The sequence below is a fragment of the Panicum hallii genome, chromosome 5 (genome assembly GCF_002211085.1).
Source record: "Panicum hallii strain FIL2 chromosome 5, PHallii_v3.1, whole genome shotgun sequence".
NCBI lineage: Eukaryota > Viridiplantae > Streptophyta > Magnoliopsida > Poales > Poaceae > Panicum > Panicum hallii.
In genome coordinates, this window is record NC_038046.1 from 38,384,508 (window position 1) to 38,391,563 (window position 7,056).

Consider the following 7,056-nt stretch of genomic DNA (forward strand, 5'->3'; position numbering starts at 1 on the left):
AGACAACTTCCACATGTGGATCGACGGGACGACGGTGAGGCCGAGCGGCGGCGGAAGCTCGAGCTCACCAGCGTTGTGGTCCGGTCGTTCCGGTGCACGAGAGCGAAATTGGGCAGGCTGGGGAGCACCAGTGGGTCACGGCGGTGCTCTAGGAGTACTGGATCGGGAATGGGAGGTGGCAGCGGCGGCTGTCGATGGTGAGCCGAGGCCGCGGCGGAGGTCCGGCGAGGTGGAGAGCTCGGGAGAGGAAATGATAGTGGAAATGTAGACACGTGAGAGCAAGAGCGAGTGCGTGGGGAGCTTCAGGACGTGCTCGGGGTCCAGAAGAAGGCTTGGTCACGAGAGCAGGAGCTGGCGAGCTCGGCGGTGCGTATGGCGGCTCGGGCGATGGCGGCGCAACGTGGAGAGGCAGGGAGGGGTCCAGCGCGGGGTGCGGAGCGGCGGCGCGGGTGCTGGGGCGGCACGTGGTACAGAGGAGAGCGGCGCGGGGACGGCCGGTGCTCGGCACATGGCCGGTGAAGGCGGCGGCGTCAGGCGCGAAGCAGAGCAGAGCAGAGCAGAGCAGAGCTGGAGGTTGAAGACAGGGACTGACTCGTGATTTTCCAAAAATGCAGGGACTCCACTGTAAAGTCTAGCTAACTTTCAAACCATAGCTCCAATGAAAATGTGCCCAAAAGTAAAAGTGTAGAGTTCAATAAGATCTACAACTTTGCTTTAAGGTTCAGTTGCAAAAGAGCTCAGGATTTGAAACTAACATAAAACTTGGCAAAGCTTTAAACTTTAAGTAAATCCCATTTAAAAGATCTACACTACACTTGCATCCTATGGGTAGTTTCACCTCTATTTGGGGTTAAAAGTAAGTTCTTGACTTTTTGTACAACAACCTTCATATGTTTTGATTTTTCCCTCCCACTCTCACCCATTTTACACTAAAGGACCTAAATTTTATAAAATTACACAAATACCCTTTTCCCTTTGCATTCAAATGTTAGCACACCTATACAGAATCAAACATACACACTTTATACTAGAATCTAGTGTGTTTTAACCCTAATTACAAGAATGTCACAATTATGCCTGTGATGTAAAATTGTCGATGCTTATATCTCTGGACTCGCCTTTGTGCGAGGTACCTTGTTTTGATCCTGAGTTAAGTGGTTTTATCGGGACTTTACCTGACAGACCATGGGGTTACACTATTTGAAGTGGGTTGAGTCCTTGCTGCCTTCCGAGAAAGGATCAGCGCACTTGAGCCAGTGTAGTTCAGGTTGGTTCTGCCACAGTTCTTTCCTAAAACTCTTGGAACAATCAATAGACATTTAAAATTGATTTAAATCTATAGCTAAACTTATGTGGAAACAGTCCAAGATCCTTTTACAAAGTTGTAGATCTTAACTTAAGGAGTCCAGAACATTTTAGCTTGTATTTTTAGGGTTTTTCTATGAATTGTTTTGCATTTTCAAAGTTCATAGATTGGTTTTCAAAATTCTAGTTTCTGGTTTACAATGTGTCCTTGAGATGTTATGGAAATCTCCCTGGAAATATTAAAATCAAAGCAAATGGGTCCTTTATGTAGGGGAACAGTGACGGTTAGCCAAATTCCGGCGACTAGGGTTGCCGACGGTGAGGGGAGAGGGTGGGAAAGGCAAGAGGGGACAGAACCGCACCTATTTGTGGCCTTTGTGGGGGAAGTGGTGGACCGAGGCGGCTCACCGGTGGTGGCACAAAGCCGGCGGCGGGTGCGGGTGGTGGTGGCGCTCCGGTGAGGAAGAGGGCGCGAGGACAAGTCGTGCAGCTTCGGTGTGAGGCGGAGAAGGTGATGGGAGGGTTGGTTTGGGCAATGTGGGCGCGGAGCCGCGCGTCCATGCGCGGGTGGCGACTCGCCGGAGTTAGGTTGGGGGCGGCCAGCTCTAGGGCCTCGGGTGGGGCTTTTATAGGCGCGAGAGGGAGGATGGCGGCCTGGGCACGAGCTGCTGGGGAAGGCACGACCAGAAGTTCTAAATCTGGGGCGCGGCTGCCTCGCTGTCGCCGGCGAGGCTCTCCGTGGCGCCAGCAGCGCCCGCAGCAGAAAAATGCCGCCGCGTGGAGGGTTCCTGAGGGGGAGAGCGGGATTTTGTGGGCCAGCGGGGGATCTCCAGGGTGCTGGAGGACCCACATGGCTGGGCGGCCTCAGTTGCATTGGGGTGCGCCGGCCAGCTGGCCTGCCGGCGATGGGATCGGATAGAGGGAGGAGAGAGGAGGGAGAAGGTGATGGGACTTAAACGCAGAAAGCAAAAACAGCAGGGGTCTGGGTAAAAAGTGAGCTAAAACTCATTCTTCCCAAGGTCAAATCAAAACGATTTGTATGCCATTTTTGCTCAACTTTTCAAGTTATACATTTTCTCTTTCATGACTATGTTCATTTGAGCAATGCATAAAAAGTTATTTTGAATTTCCAAAAAATAGAATTTAAATGACATGTCATTTTTCATGTGAATTTTTGCATTTCTAGCCCTTGAGTTCAACTAGACTTTTGTTGCTCCTATTATGACAGAGGTGTCATTAAATTTTTAGGGTCATTTGTGATCAACTTTGAAAGTTACAAGGGTTTGTTTGCAAGGGTTCACATGTATATGCAAATATACATATACACATATTCATTTGCTTGAAGGGTAAATTTTATATGTTGTTTTATACTTTTCTTGCTCTTTTATGTCTGATTTCATGTTATGGATTTTTGTTTAGCTATTTAGACACCTAGGGTGTCACAAAGCCCAATAGTCCTACCCGAGTACTTTTTGGGTAGTTTCTTACCGTGTCCGACTAGTTTTACTAGTGTATGAGTAGTCCTACTACACTACGAGTAGTTACAACAAATGTAGGGCGCGGGCCATGGCCCATCCCTTATCCTAGGAAAAGTATGCCACGTGCATAGTCCTGTGTGCTCGGGTCTGACAGTGAGCATCTTGGAGATGTCGAGCACCATCTTCTTTAGTGTACTAGTGAAGAGCAGGTTGAGACCGCTTCCACCGTCGATGAGAACACGGGTAAGCTGTGAGCCAGCCACCACAGGGTCCAAAACGAGCGGGAATTTTTTTGGCTCAGAGAAGCTGGTCCACTAATCCTCTCTCGAGAAAGAGATCGAGTCCTCACTGTATCTCAAGGGCCGCGGTATGGCTGGCTCAACAGATAGAATCTCGCATAGAGTAAGCTTCTATGCACATTTGGTGGGGAAGCCGCCATTGCAGCCAAAGATGACGTTGACAACGTTGGCCGGGTGTTGGTAAACATGCACCCCTGACTTGTCTCCCTCCTCATCTTCTTTGTCCTTCCCCTTTTCATCTTGGTTAGAAAGAGGAGTGTTAAGGGACTTACGGAGGCTAATGTACTGGAAGAGGGTATGCTTGGACTTCGGGTGCATTGGGCATTGCTTGTGCAGGATCTTCTCGAACTGGTCCTGCTGGTTCCCCAACTTTTTGCCATGCGAATTGCGCTCGACAGCCGCGACTAGGTCGTCTAGCTTGCGCTTTTGGGAGGATCCCGTGTAGTTCTGCTGGTTTTTGTCAGAGCGGTTGTCGTTGTTGCATTTGGGGAAGCGTTCGTTCTCCTCATCCTCCTGGTCGGCCCATCATCATGTCACGAAGCTCTAGGACAGTCCTAGGGTGGTTGCATCCGAAATCGTGGTAGATGTGCTTCACGGTGAGGCCATTCTAGAAGCAGTGGATAACGTCCTCGTCGGTGATGTTGGTGATGGTGGCACGCATCTCAAAGAAGTACCTGGTGTAGGACCTTAGGGTCGCATTCTCTTATTCTTGACCTGTGGCAAGTCGTGACGAGTACCTACACGGAGCATGGAACCTTGGAAGTAGTCAATGAAGGTTTTCTTCAGGTCCTCCCAGGAGTTGATGGAGTCTGGCTTGAGGCTATCAAGCCAGGTCAGCGGTGCGGATTCCAGCGCCACCAGGAAGTAGATAACTGTGGTGGTGTTAGAGCTGCCCGACACTTCATTGGTGGTGGAGTAGCAGCTAATCCACTACCGTGGGTCTTGTTTGCAATCATATTTGGTGATGTCGACTGGCTTGAACACCCTTAGGTAGTCGCAGGAGGTGATGTTCCAGGTGAAAGCTGGGAAGCGGTCACTATCATCGATGTCGTGGAGATCACCACCGCGCTCGCAGCGTCACAAGTCGATGATGTCACGAGCATCACGACCTTCATTGATTTTCTTCCTTAGGTTGACTGTGGGTAATTCACGAAGATCTCTACGGTGGCCTTGAGCCCCCGCAGAGGGACCTCCAGCCTAGGGCCTTGCGACCTGGTGGTTGCCTGACTGATGTGGAGGCTGTTGGACTTCTTCGTGGCCGCGTGCGGAGTGCTGGGCGTGCTGGTGACCGTGGCCAACCCGATTGTCTTAGTTGTGCTGGTAGTTGTCATTCCCTCGAGGGTTGGGTCTTCCTCCGAGGGTGCGACTAGCTTGAGGGATGGAGCTCGCGTGACGCTTCGATCTTGAGTGGCTGTGCTGCAGCAACAGCATAGGGTCCCGCTGGTCCAGTTGGACAATAGCACACTGCGTTAGATGCAGCAACCTCTCGGTTTCCGGGTTTTGGGGTAACCGATGAATTAGCAAAGCTGCTTCAGTGATGTTCCCAATCGGAGTGTTGTACTAGCGATCATCAGCTACAGCGAATGCACCATTAAGATTTCTATGGTGAGATGGGTTTCGTGCACAGGCTTCCGTGTTTCGTCTGCATTTAGCGTTCTTGAGCCTTCGGATTCTTCTGTGCTCCTCATCCTCACCTTGAGGAGCGTCCTCTGTGCGCCCATCAGTGAAGACATCCGCGAGTAGCTCGTCATCGTACTCTCCGTTGTTTATCATCATTGCCATGCTCATTGAGGGAGGCCATGTAGACTTGAAGTTGCGGCGAAAATTCACCGCTGGAGCTGTAGTCGACGAGCACTGCCCTACCTTCTGCCTCCTTAGTGATGGGAGAGAGGGGCTTGCCTTCTTGAAAAGGCAGTTCTTATGTGAAGGCCATAAGGCGGGAGTCATATTCGGGTAGCTCAGAGGGCTCCATGCCCTCCAGTACACGAATCGGTCCTGCGGCGTTGAAGTTATAGTCAGGCCCAGATGATAACCCGGAAAGGGTTCGGAGTCATCATCCTAGTTTGAGTACTTGTCGAAGACGGGGGCCTCCTGGCAGGCGGTGGCTCCCTCCTCTCCGATCTTGAGTAAGCGATCCAAATCCTCCTCCAGGTCGGAGAGGGACTCAAATTGCATGGACTCACGGTAGACCGGGGTTGCGTTGCGTAGCCTGAATAGGAGTCGGGTACACTCTTCTCCAGATCGGATTGGATTCGACCCAAGAAGTCCTGGTGCAGCATGAGTCAAAGTCGCGCTGAGAATGGACTCCTTCTCGATCTCTCTGGATAGGTCAGGGAGCAGCATCTCATCGAGGTTGTCGATGAACTCGTCGAGATCGCTGCGTTGAGTTGCTGCAGATGTCTCCGGCTCCCTGGAGTCTGCTAGATGGCTGTTGAAGCCACTCAAGCCATTGGCGACATAGATCTAGGAGCTGAAAACGAAGATCATGCCCTCATCAAGCACAATGCTGGTGAAGTCGAGAGATGCCATCGAGTTCTCCGGTTGATGCTCGATGAACACCCCTACCTGGCGTGCCAGCTGTCGGTGTTTAAGCTCCAAGCCCACCTAGAGATACCCTAAGGTGGTAGATTGTAGGTAGGGTGTTGCCGAGATCAGGAACTCGAAGGTGCAAGGAACACGAAACTATAGATAGGTTCGGGCCGCAATATGTGTAATACCCTACGTCCTTTATTGATGTAGCACTGGCTCGATCTTCCGATAGGTATGATAGATTCGATTGGTGGAGAACTCGATGTTGACAATCCGAGCTTCTAATCAGACACGATTCGAACCTCTGCAACCGTTACACCACTGCTCCGTTGGTTATCAACATAGCATAATTCGATTGACCTCGTCAAGAAGGCTTTTCCCTACAAGCGAATCGAAGAACACAAGCAAGAAAGTATAAGTACTCAATCTAAAATTGCGGATGTGTATGAAGCAAAGACAAGTATGTGGTTCAAGCTCTTATCACAAAAGGACTAATCGCCACAGTGGTGAAGAACAAGAATGGGGGCCCTGATTCGCAGCAAAAGGACTCGACATCACAATTACAATGAAAGAGATCTGTTTGTCGATAAAAAACTAGAACTAAACAAAACCCAAAGCCTAATGTGGCAGCTGCTACTGAGTTTATACCGAAGGGGGAACGTTCTAGGGTTGAGGTGACCAGTTGGGGTGTCCTCAACCTGGTTATGGCCCGACACGATACAAGGCCGACTTGGCCTAAAATAGGTGATGCAGCATCTTATCATGGTCACACCGAATGATCCACGAATCTTCTGGACCTCGGACCAGAACCAAAAGAAAGCTTTCGGTGTCTTCTTTCCAAGGCATCAAAGAAAATCTCATTTTGACATCGTATGAACGAGATTGTGGTAGAACCAACCTGAATTACACTGGCTCAGGTGCACTGATCCTTTCTCAGGAGGCAGTAAGGACTCAATCGCACCTCAAACAGTGTAACCCCACGGTCTGTCGGGTAAAATCCCGATAAAACCACCTAACTCAGGATCAAAACAAGGTACCTTGCACGAAGGCGAGTCTAGAGATACAATTACCCACAATTTTTACATCATAGGCATAATATTACATTAGTATTCAACATCACTCGGAGGGATCTGTATTGGCCGGGGATGGATCCCATTCCACGGACCAACCATCGGGAAGAGCATAGGGCCAAGGCACAGGCAGAGTAGAGTCCTCAGGGGAATTACCTGCAACAAAAGTCACATTGCAAGGCTGAGTATTCTAATACTCAGCAAGACTTACCCGTTTCATGGTATATTTAGCCATGTAGCAAGACTATGAAGGCTTGTAATGGTTCTAGGTATAGTTTCAGCTGAAAAGCAACAAAGAGTAGATTCTTAATTTCAACTTTTAGCTTTCAGGTTCTAGTTGGTCATCCATTCTAGGTAAGCAACTATAGCTACCCA